Raw genomic sequence first — 13584 nt, forward strand, 5'->3', positions numbered from 1 at the left:
AAAATTAACTTAAAAAAAGTCTCACTCTCCTCAAAACTTTCCAATGGATTCTCATCTCACTCTGAGTGAAAATATTCTTGAAATTAATTGCCTACAAGGTCCCACAGCACCCAGTTCCCTGATATTTCTCTAATATCACTCCCTCTTATAACATCTCACTTATTTCCCAAAACATTGGCCTCCTCAGAATATCTCAAATATGTTTCTGTATCAGGGCCCTTAGCATTTGCTTCTCTCTCTTCTTGAAATATACTTTGAATATATATTTATATAATTTACCCTTTCATTTCTTTTAGATGTCTAATCAACAATGCTTTAATTGTGAGGCTTTCTCTGACCATCATTTATAAAATATAACCCCTCAATATGACATACACATAGAGAGCTAGCCTTTCCTATTCCCTTTCTTTGTTTTGCTTTTCTGCATAACTTCTGACTCCTTAATATACTTACTTGCATTTCAATTTCTCCTCTACAGTGTAAGTTCAATGAGGTCAGGAACATTTTTTTTTCTACTTTGTTTATTTCTTGAATACTTAGAAGCCTGGGACAGAAATGGGTGTTTGATAAATATTTGTTGTATGAAGGAACTGAAAATTCTTGGTTATTTATCTATTGAAATAGCATTACATTAAACTTTGCTTAACTTGAGTCAGGGAATAAGCATACCAATTTTTAACTAAAGACTTTTGATTCCTTTCACATTTTATGTTGATTACATGAAAGCAGAATATATTATAAGCTCCTTCTCAGTCCAAGGAAACAGGATCACATCAATAAGACAGAGATGAAAGGGCATGGAGACTAAGAGGAGAATTAAATGTTCTTTTATTTTCTCTCTTACTTTCAACTGATAAGTAATTATGGGTGTAAGTCTTCAGTTCTTTGATTTGCTTTAAACCAATTCAAAAAAGAACAAATTACCTGAAACCTTAAAAGACAACTTCAGTTAATCAGCAAAGTACAGTTCATAAATTCCCTATGCACATCTATGCACTGCAAAGAGCTAATTCCAGTGAGAAAGTAAATTCAGAGTTATTGTTGAGTTAGCTCACTCAGGCTAATTTATCCTTTACCTCACTACAGCCTTATTTCTTTCTTTCTTTTTTTTTTATTGCTGAAGAATTTTATTTTTTATTTTTTAATGTTTTTTTTTATTTTATTTTTTAACTTTACATTATTGTATTGGTTTTGCCATATAGCAAAATGAATTCACCACAGGTATACATGTGTTCCCCATCTTGAACGCTCCTCCCTCCTCCTTCCCCATACCATCCCTCTGGGTCGTCCCATTGCACCAGCCCCAAGCATCCAGTATCGTGCATTGAACCTGGACTGGCAACACATTTCATATATGATATTACACATGTTTCAATGCCATTCTCCCAAATCATCCCACCCTCTCCCTCTCCCACAGAGTCCAAAAGATACAGCCTTATTTCTTGACTCACAGTTCAGGGGATATGGAGAAAGCAAGTCAGTGATTGCATTTTAGTTTGACATTAGAGTAATTACATCTTGGTATTTTAGCCATGTGAGTTGAGAAGAACTTAGTTTAAAAATGTAAATATGAGTAATGAATCATACAGCATATTTTGCTGTATCCTCCATCCAAGCCCTCTGGTAAACTGCTAAATTCATTTAAACTCAGTTTTCTCAATAAGGAAGAAAATATGAAACTCTAAGTATTTTCCCAATGCTTAGTGTGATGTGTGAAGACTACATATAATCAGTGATTCTCCAACTGATAGTTTTTGCTCCTGTTATTACTGTTATCATTGCTATTATTATTTTAAAATCCCCACCATTTAGAATAGTATTCAGACATTGTCAGATCCCAGTAAATGTGCTTTAAATACATAAATGAATTATTTTATAGAAACAGGAGAACAGTATTCAGTCTATAATTTATTTTAGAATTTAGATGAAAGAAGGAAAAAAAACTGTTTAATCTAACCTATCCAGAAAACCATTGCCACAAATAAAACATCTATTTATTCAATGTCCTGGCATAAGATTTCTGATTTCTAGAAATCATACATATCAGATATATCAGATGTACCAGTCCATGAAGTATGAATTGTAGGAAAAAGGTAAACACAGGTCCGCAGTGAAATATAGCTTAATAGGACCCCTATCTTACAATACTCACAAAAGTTAACTCAAAATGGATTGAATACTTAAATAAAAGACCTGCAAATGCAAGTCCAAAAGAAAACTTGGGAAACATATCTTTAATAATGGTCTTGGCAACAATTTCTTGGATAAGTCACCAAAAGCACAAACAAAAACAGGCTAAAAAACAAGAAGAAAAAGAAGGTTACATCAAAATATAAAAGCTTCCACACAGCACAGGAAATAATTAATAAATGATATTAAATATTAAATTTCCATTATTAAATAAGGGAAAATATAACCTACAGAAAGAGAGATGGCATTTGGAAATAATATATCTGATAAGTGGTTAATATCCAAAATAATTTCCTACTCAATAGGAATACCTATTTCCAACTCAATAGGAAAAAAAATAAAATAATCCAATTAAACATGAACAACAGACCTGAACAGGCATTTTCCTACAGAAAACGTACAAATAATCACTAGGTATATAAAAAGTCATCAACATCACTAATCGTCAGGGAACCCTAAGCCTGTGAGCTGCAAGACCAATCTTACAAGACCCAAAACAGAGACTAGTCAGGGAGACTCTAAGTAGAGAACCCATTTGAGCTTGTCTACACTTCTGAGTTAAGAACTGTGAGATATTAAATAGGCTTTGTTCTAATTTTCTAATTCTATAGTAACTTTTTACTCAACAGAGAACGAATACATCTGAATTCAGCAATGAAGTGATTTTTCACCATTCACAACAGAAGATAGGAGTTTATATTTTGGATGAAAAAAAAAAGTTGAACTCATGGAAATGGACTAAATAAATGAACTTGGAAATATTAAATAATTTAGATACCAACTCCCTCGTAATGTTCCGTGGCCAGAATTTAGTCACCTTGGTAAGTATATTCTGCCATAATGGGATGAGGAAAAAAAGGAAAACATATATTTGGGTGCCTCAGGATGAAATGATCATATTGCTCCCTCATTACCACAAAGTGAGTCTCACAATTCAGCAAAACTGGTCAACTCACAGAGAAAATCTTTATTGGGAAATGAGGGCTTTTCCACTCAAGCTCAAGAATTATAGTCTACTACAATTCTGGTTGGGCAGGAGTGCATTTGTTCCTTACCCTTGGCTTCATTCCACTTGGAGAGAACATTGGTACACCAACCCTCTTCCCCTCTGTCCTCTTGTTTGCTCATTCATCTCTGAGTACATGACAATGGCAAGAGTCTTTTAATTTCATGGCTGCAGTCAAAATCTGCAGTGATTTTGGAGCCCCTCAAAATAAATTCTGTCACTGTTTCCCCATCTGTTTGCCATGAAGTGATGGGCTCAGATGCCATGATCTTTAGTTTTCTAAATTTTGAGTTTTAAGCCAACTTTTTCACTCTCCTATTTCACTTTCATCAAGAAGCTCTTTAGTTCTTCTTCACTTTTTGCCATAAGTGTGATATCATCTGTATACCTGAGGTTATTGATATTTCTCCCAGAAATCTTGATTCCAGCTTGTGCTTCCTCGAGCCCAGCCTTTCTCATGATGTACTCTGCATATAAGTTAAATAAGTAGGGTGACAATATACAGCCTTAACGACTCCTTTTCCTATTTGGAACTAGTTTATTTCATGTCCAGTTCTAACTGTTGCTTCCTGACTTGCATACAGGTTTCTCAAGAGGCAGGTCAGGTGGTCTGGTATTCCCATGTCTTTCAGAATTTTCCACAGTTTGTTGTGATCCACATAGTTAAAGGCTTTGGCATAGTCAATGAAGCAGAAATAGATGTTTTTCTGGGACTCTCTTGCTTGTTCAATGATCCGACAAATGTTGGAAATTTGATCTCTGTTTCCTCTGCCTTTATAAATCCAGCTTGAGCATCTGGAAGTTCACGGTTCACATACTGTGGAATACTGGCTTGGAGAATTTTGAGCATTACTTTGTTAGTGTGTGAAATGAGTACAATTGTGTGGTAGTTTGAGCATTCTTTGATATTGCCTTTCTTTGAAATTGGAATGAAAACTGACCTTTTCCAGTCCTGTGGCCACTGCTGAGTTTTCCAAATTTGCTGGCATATTGAGTGCAGCATTTTCACAGCATCATCTTTTAGGATTTGAAATGGTTCAACTGGAATTCCATTACCTCCACTAGCTTTGTTAATAGTGATGCTTCCTAAGGTCCACTTGACTTTACATTCCAGGATGTCTGGCTCTAGGTGAGTGATCACACCATCGTAAGTATCTGGGTCATGAAGATCTTTTTGGTATGGTTTTTGTGGGTTTTCTTGCTACCTCTTCTTAATATCATCTGCTTCTGTTAGGTCCATACCATTTCTATTCTTTATTGAACCCATCTTTGCATGAAATGTTCCCTTGGTATCTTTAATTTTCTTGAGGAGATCTCTAGTCTTTCCCATTCTATTGTTTTCCTCTATTTCTTTGCACTGATCACTGAGGAAGGCTTTCTTATCTCTCTCTGCTATCTTTGGAATTCTGCATTCACATGGGTATATCTTTCCTTTTCTCCTTGCCGTTCGCTTCTCTTTTTTTCACAGCTATTTGTAAGGCCTCCTCAGACAACCATTTTGCCTTTTTGCATTTTTCACCCCATGGGGATGGTCTGGATCACTGCCTCCTGTACAATGTCATGAACCTCTGCCCATAGTTCTTCAGACACTTTATCATATCTAATCCCTTGAATCTATTTCTCGCTTCCACTGTATAATTGTAAGGGATTTTATTTAGGTCATACCTGAATGGTCTAGTGGTTTTTCCTACTTTCTTCAAGTTAAATTTGAATTTGACAATAAGGAGTTCATGATCTGAGCCACAGTCAGCTCCTGGTCTTGTTTTTGTTGACTGTATAGAGCTTCTCCATCTTTGGCTGCAAAGAATATAATGAATCTGATTTCAGTGTTGACCATCCGGTGATGTCCATGTATAGAGTCTTCTCGTGTTGTTGGAAGAGGGTGTTTGCTAGGACCCATGCATTCTCTTGGAAAAACTCTATTAACCTTTTCTTTGCTTCATTTTATATTCCAAGGCTGAATTTGTATGTTACTCCCGGTATTTCTTGACTTCCTACTTTTGTATTTCAGTCCCCTATAATGAAAAGGACATCTTTTTTGGGTGTTAGTTCTAGATGGTCTTGTAGGTCTTCATAGAACCATTCAACTTCAGCTTCTTCAGCATTACTGGTCGGATCATAGACTTGGATTACTGTGATATTGAATGCTTTGTCTTGGAAACAAACAGAGATCATTCTGTCATTTTTGAGATTGCATCCGAATACTGCATTTTGGACTCATTTGTTGAGTATGATGACTACTCCATTTCTTCTAAAGTATTATTGCCCACAGTAGTAGATGTAATGGCCATCTGAGTTAAATTCACCCATTCCAGTCCATTTTAGTTCATTAATTCCTAAAATGTCTATGTTCAGTCTTGCCATCACCTGTTTGACCACTTCCAATTCGCCTTGATTCATGGACCTAACATTCCAGGTTCCTATGCAATATTGCTCTTTACAGCATCAGACTTTACTTCCACCACTAGTCACATCCACAACTGGGTATTGTTTTTGCTTTGGATCTGACTCTTCCTTCTTTCTGAAGTTATTTCTCCACTGATCTCCAGTAGCATATTGGTCACCTACCAACCTGGGAAGTTCATCTTTCAGTGTCCTTTTGCCTTTTCATACTTTCATACTGAGGTTCTTAAGGCAAGAATACTGAAGTGGTTTGCCATTCCCTTCTCCAGTGGGATGTTTCACTACCTTAGTTCAAGTACAGAAAACAATTCAATACAGATATGATAGTAAATACCTAAGAAACAGTTCCAACCCCAAGAGCTCACTTTGTTCCAAATAGTTATGTTGGATTTACTGTATATTTTATATAGTTTAGTTAAACTCTTTTCAGTTTTTAGTATGATGGATCTTTTGTGTTATTTGCCACATTTCTCTACTGTGATTGAGATTTTACAGCCCGTGATTGTCATTCATAATCATGTTCTCATGTGATTCTAGTGATAACTCTGTAATTTTATCTTATTATCCCCATTTTATAGATGAAGAAACTTAATTCACAAGACTTTAAGTAGCTTGCCTAGAATCTCTTAGCTTGAAAATGACTGAATTAGGGTTTTAAATCATGTTTATTTAACTTAAACCTTCAAGAACTTTTCTTTCTACTTTGTTCAAGAAATCAGAATCCTACTTTCCCTTTAAACAATTTCACAAGTTCTACCTACACTAACATCTTAAAGATTTCAGATCACAAGAAACATAAACCATCAGGAATAGGATTCCTTGTGAGAGCACTCATCTAATCCACTTTAACCAGTGTTTAAGAACTTTCCTCCACACAATCTTTGGAGAAATAGTCAGTTAGTCTCTCACTCATCAATTTAAATTATAGGTTACTCAAATTATTACTTCTAAGAATAACTCTATATAATATTGTTACTAGAATGTTTATTTCAAAACAAATTCTCTATCAATATAAATTTTGTGTTGTACTTCTTAGGATCAAAGATATTATACTGAATAGTCTAAATAGCTTTTCTTTCAACTTTCTTCTTAATATTTTGAGTATGTACACGTTCAGTTGCTCAGTTATATCCGACTCTTTGTGACTCCATTGACTGGAACCTGCCAGGCTCCTCTGCCCATGGGATTCTTGAGGTAATACTGAAGTGGGTTGCCATTTCCTACTCCAGGGGATCTTTCCAACCCAGAGACCGAAACTGGCAACTCTTTCATCTCCTGAATTGGTAGACAAATTTTTACCTCTGAGCCACTTGGGAAACCTTCTAAATATATCAGGCCCCATTTAAATAAGTGAGAACCAAAAAATTTGATTCTTTAAAATTTTTGTTTGTGACTTCCTGAGATTAAATACAAATCTAGAGAGAACCCAGGGAGCTCAAGTGTTCCAGAGGTTGCTCTGGGTAATAAAAGTGTTTCTGGTTCCTATGGCTAGTTGAAGTTCTAAGATGAACCCAAGAAATGTACCATCATTTCAGGCCATTTACATGATTTGATGGAAACTGCATTGAAACAATAAGATCAGTATAGTCTTCTGTTTTAAAAATATACCTAAAGGGACTCTCAGAGAAGGCAATGGCACCACACTCCAGTACTCTTGCCTAGAAAATCCCATGGATGAAGGAGCCTGGTAGGCTCCAGTCCATGGGGTCGCACAGAGTCAGACACGACTGAAGCGACTTAGCAGCAGCAGCAGCAGCAGCAGCAAAGGGACTCTGGGACCATCTCACCACCTTGTGAACATTCAAGATGAAATTCCCAGGAAGAACATGTTTCCTGACCTTGCTGATTCATACTTTGTCTTTCTCAATATTACCCCCAAATAAGAGCATTATCCTGGTCCCTAGAGAAGTGGGCTAGGTGCATGAGTGGAGTTCTAATGTCATTTTATTACAATTTGCATTCTTATAATGTTTTACTCTATTTTAGACATGATATGGCTAGCACAAGATGATGGTCAACTGCCTATCCATCCTTAATGTACATCAGTTCAGTTCAGTTCAGTTCAGTTGCTCAGTCGTGTCCGACTCTTCGAAACCCCATGAATCACAGCATGCCAGGCCTCCCTGTCCATCACCAACTCCCAGAGTTCACTCAGACTCACGTCCATCGAGTCAGTGATGACATCCAGCCATCTCATCCTCTGTAATCCCCTTCTCTTCTTCCCCCAATCCCTCCCAGCATCAGAGTCTTTTCCAATGAGTCAACTCTTCACCTGAGGTGGCCAAAGTACTGGAGTTTCAGCTTCAGCATCATTCCCTCCAAAGAAATCCCAGGGCTGATCTCCTTCAGAATGGACTGGTTGGATCTCCTTGCAGTCCAAGGGACTCTCAAGAGTCTTCTCCAACACCACACTTCAAAAGCATCAATTCTTCAGTGCTCAGCCTTCTTCACAGTCCAACTCTCACATTCATACACAACCACAGGAAAAACCATAGCCTTGACTAGATGAACCTTTGTTGGCAAAAGAATGTCTCTGCTTTTGAATATGCTATCTAGGTTGGTCATAACTTCCCTTCCAAGCAGTAAGCGTCCTTTAATTTCATGGCAGCAAAAACCATCTGCAGTGATTTTGGAGCCCCCCAAAATAAAGTCTGACACTGTTTCCACTGTTTCCCCATCTATTTGCCATGAAGTGATGGGACCGGATGCCATGCTCTTCATTTTCTGAATGTTGAGCTTTAAGCCAACTTTTTCACTCTCCACTTTCACTTTCATCAAGAGGCTTTTTAGTTCCTCTTCATTTTCTGCCATAAAGGTGGTGTCATCTGCATATCTGAGGTTATTGATATTTCTCCCGGCAATCTTGATTCCAGCTTGTGTTTCGTCTTGTCCAGCATTTCTCATGATGTACTCTGCATAGAAGTTAAATAAGCAGGGTGACAATATACAGCCTTGATGAACTCCTTTTCCTATTTGGAACCAGTCTGTTGTTCCATGTCCAGTTCTAACTGTTGCTTCCTGACCTGCATATAGGTTTCTCAAGAGGCAGGTCAGGTGGTCTGGTATTCCCATCTCTTTCAGAATTTTCCTCAGTTTATTGTGATGCACACAGTCAAAGGCTTTGGCATAGTCAATAAAGCAGAAATAGATGTTTTTCTGGAACTCTCTTGCTTTTTCGATGATCCAGCAGATGTTGGCAATTTAATCTCTGGTTCCTGCCTTTTCTAAAACCAGCTTGAACATCAGGAAGTTCATGGTTCACGTATTGCTGAAGCCTGGCTTGGAGACTTTTGAGCATTACTAGCGTGTGAGATGAGTGCAATTGTGGGGTAGTTTGAGCATTCCTTGGCATTGCCTTACTTTGGGATTGGAATGAAAACTGACCTTTTCCAGTCCTGTGGCCACTGCTGAGTTCTCCAAATTTGCTGGCATATTGAGAGCAACACTTTTATAGCATCATCTTTCAGGATTTGAAATAGCTCAACTGGAATTCCATCACCTCCACTAGCTTTGTTAATGTATATAAATAATAACTAATTTTTTATCTTATGATGATACTCCATAGTAATTGTTCAATTAAATTACTCTTCTGTTCAGACTTTTCTTTTTTTTTTAGCATTTACTTTTTTAAAAATATTTTTTAATTTAATTTTATTTAACTTTACAATATTGTATTGGTTTTGTCATATATCAAAATGAATCTGCCACAGGTATACATGTGTTCCCCATCCCGAACCCTCCTCCCTCCTCCCTCCCCATACCCTCCCTCTGGGTCATCCCAGTGCACCAGCCCCAAGCATCCAGTATCGTGCATCGAACCTGGACTGGTGACTTGTTTCATATATGATATTATACATTTTTCAATGCCATTCTCCCAAATCTTCCCATCCTCTCCCTCTCCCAGAGTCCAAAAGACTGTTCTATACATCCGTGTCTCTTTTGCTGTCTCATATACAGGGTTATTGATAACATCTTTCTAAATTCCACATATATGCGTTAGTATACTGTATTGGTGTTTTTCTTTCTGGCTTACTTCACTCTGTATATAGGCTCCAGTTACATCCACCTCATTAGAACTTATTATTCCTTTATATTATTATTAATATTACAATGACATCAAGGATGTCAATTAATATATTTCATTCAAATAAAGTACATGATTTTACTTAGAAATAAAACAAAATAAATGGATTTATTTCATTTAAAAATCTTTTAGGATTCTGAAAATTTTTAATATATACTCTCTACATATTTCATTTACTTTAGAAAACTTAAATTTATTCAGTAAATTTCCTCACAAAGGAAAATTTGCAAAACATATTCATGGAAATTTTTACAAAAGAAAAGAAGCAGTTGATCAACAGAAAGGCTACTGTGCAACATTCACTCACAGATCAAAAAAACTGGATCACTGGATTAAAATCTAAAGCTTGTTGGAGAGTCCTGAGTATATAGATTTGCTCTGGTATGGCCCAGTAAGTTGGATAGAGACAAAGAAATAGCAATGATCAATTCATGTGGACACTGAACACAGAACATATGGCAGAAATTCCTCCAACAACAACATCAAAAAATATAGGTAGCATCAGTTTCACACTCTTCATTTTTTTCTTCTTAAAATTTGCAATGCAAAGTACACCAGAAAACTGCTATTCTATAGTCTGGTTAGCAGGTCAGCTGTACTGTAATCGCACTGTTTTTCAAAGGCCATTCATCTTCTATAGCATTTTCCAGTCAATCCTAAAGGAAATCAACCCTGAGTATTCATTGGAAAGAATGATGTTGAAGCTGAAGCTCCAGTATTTTGGCTGCCTGATGCGAAGAACTGACTCACTGGAAAAGACCTTGATGCTGGGAAAAATTGAAGGCAAAAGCAGAAGAAGGCGGCAGAGGATGAGATGGTTGATAACATCGCCAACTCAATGAACATAAATTTTAGCAAACTCCAGGAGACAGTGGAGGACATAGAAGCCAAGTGTGCTGCATTCCATGTGGTCTCAAAGAATCAAATAAGACCAAGCAACTGAACAGCAACAACAACACAGCATTCTCCAATTATACAGTATATTTTAGCTGATCTGTAGCATGTATAGAAGCTGATACTACTGCATCAAACAGCCTAATTTGAAGGAAACACATGTTGCTTTGATGGCCAATCCATGTTTATTTCACAGTCTGTTTTTTGAGATGGACACATTTAAAATATATTGATCTTCAGTAGACTAGCATCTGTAAATATATCTTTGGATATCTCAACATATCATACTCAAATTAATAATCTTCTACTTTAAAAATTTACATTTTTATGTAGGTTAATTTTCATTACTGGGAGTTCAAAATAGTTCTTGGTAAGTTATTAAACTATGAATTTATTCTTACCTACATGGACCTATTTATTAACAGATTGTTAGAAAATGGATTCTTTTCCATGAAGTTTCAAGTTCCAGAACACTGGGCACATAAATTTTCTGCTTAAATATTTGGTCTGGGCTGAGTGCTGGATGGGCAAAGCAGTTTCCAAGCAGCTTTTGAATCTTCCACTCAGTGTATTCCTGGTGCATATGCATGTGTGCTAAGCCGTGTCCGACTCTTTTGTGACCCAAAGGACTGCAGCCCATCAGGCTCCTCTGCCCATGGAATTTTCCAGGTAAGAATATTGAAATAGGTTTCCATTTCCTACTCCAGGGAATCTTCCAGACCCAGGGATCGAACCCACATCTCCTGCATTGGCAGGTGAATTGTTTACCACTGCATCACCTGGGAAGCCTATATTTTTGATACTTGCCCTACACATGTGATCTTTCCCACTCTACCATTTTCCTTCTCCCACCAAGCAGCTTTATGAGATCTATTTGGATTCAGGGTGTTATAGACCTGATGTTTTTGTGGACTGGTCAAGCATGTGTGTTTATGATGACCAAAACAAATCAACTTTTTTATTAAACCCATTTGGAGTACTGATTATCAACAAAGATATGAAAACAATTACCTGTGTACACATGAACCCGATCTATTAGATATGTTCCCGCATGTTACACTTTAGTGTAGACACACACACATACACATAATTATTATGTATAGAAGTGTACTGATTTCCTATTGCTTCACAATCACCACAACACAAACTTGGTGGCTTAGAACAACATGTGATAGAATTATTTTACTAACTCGGTTAGTTAGTGTTGCTAATTGTTTTTTTTAACCCATTCTTGCCAGTGAAAAAAACCACAGAAAGATTATGAATCAACCAATTCCAGGAAGTGTGCCATCTTCTGCTGTCAACCTTGTGATGATTTCTTGTGAGTTTCCAATGCCATAAAAAGATGAGAGTCAAGAACCATCATAACAAAAATGTCCATAACTGCAGTACCCTCATTCTTTGTAAATTTATAGACACGTACTGATCACTTTACAGAAGTGCAGAAATAGCTTTGCCACAAAAATATGGATGACATTATTAGTTTTAGTCAAATTCTATTCAAATATAAGATATTATCATGGTCAGAGAAACATGAGTAAACTTTTGAATAAACTTTTACATGCTGGTATTTCCTTTGGACTAAAAGAAGACTCACTGCATTTTTTTTTTTTATGCAATTTGGCCTATTTCAAGGTATCTACAAACCTCAAAACAACAAAAGGTAAACAATAAAAAAGTACATTTTTAATTGCAGAAGAAATTTCATTGAACTTAATTTCATGATTCACCATAAATTTGGAGATATGATTATGTAGAAATAACATAATTGAGATAATGCTGATGGATACTTAAATAACAAAATGCTTAAATAACACAAATTGCTATTGAAAATAATGTCGAAAGTGTAATACCAATTAGTTATTCTCAGTGCTCTTAGTAGTTCATATTTTTCCCTTGAGTTTTTATTTTATGTAAAGCCATACTTTTGATTCTAGCTATCTGAAATTGAATTAATTCATTGATTACAAATTCACTTGTCAACATAATTAGAATAATGCACCTCTACACTTATTGCTCAGTTCGACACATAAACATGTTCCCTTAGAAGTTTAGGTCAGCTAGCCTTTGAAGTTCTAAATATAGAAAAAAGGTTTTAGCAGAAAAATGCACTTAGCAAAATCAGACAGAAATCTATGTAATTGCTCTTAATTGAGACCAGGGATGCTTACCTCTTTACAGATACAAGTGTGAATACATAAAGTGTTAAGCTACTAATGAGCAATCAGAAAACAGGGGAGAAGAAAACGAGACAGTTTCCTTTCTATTTGCTCCTGACAGAGAGTAATACTCAAATGACCACTCTGCAAATCTGAAAAGGCATGTGCACATGTGCTTGAAGGTGAATGAGGACAGTAAATAGATGGCTATAGCCATCTATATGGTTATAGCCTTCTCAAACTAGGCATATCACATTTTCAGATAGAAATAGTCTTTAAAAAAACATTCCTTCAATTTAAAATATGACCAATTATAAATTACCTTCACAGTGTTACTCAGATGAGAGAGAAGGATTTTCCCAATGGTATCAGATCATGTATGAAAATCTCTTATTTATCCATCAAGGATAAATAAATATTTGTCTAAGTATGGCCAGGTTCCAGCATCACAGAAAACCTCCACAAATAATCCAGTGAAGTTAAGCATATAGGATTTTCTCCATAGTTGGTAAAGGTAACAATTGAATATAAAGGTGCCATGCTTTGACTGCCTTCTCTACAGGCTTTATGGTCTTGCTTTCAATTTTCTTAAATTGTTTCTTTCAGCCTTAGTAAGTCCAATCAGTGTATAACCTTTGACTAGATGCTATTTTGAGTTTATGCATCATTTGAATTCACATATCCTTTTTCTCCTTCCTGCCAACTTCTCTCCTGTCTGGATTCCCCCAATACATACTCATCAAAGATCAACTTCTAGTTAATTAGAAGCGTCTAGAATTGCCTTGTCTGCTTACTCAGTAAGAAATTTCTAAGGGGTTACGGAATATCAAAAGATGTAGACAATACCA

The sequence above is a fragment of the Bos indicus x Bos taurus genome, chromosome 20, assembly GCF_003369695.1.
Source record: "Bos indicus x Bos taurus breed Angus x Brahman F1 hybrid chromosome 20, Bos_hybrid_MaternalHap_v2.0, whole genome shotgun sequence".
NCBI lineage: Eukaryota > Metazoa > Chordata > Mammalia > Artiodactyla > Bovidae > Bos > Bos indicus x Bos taurus.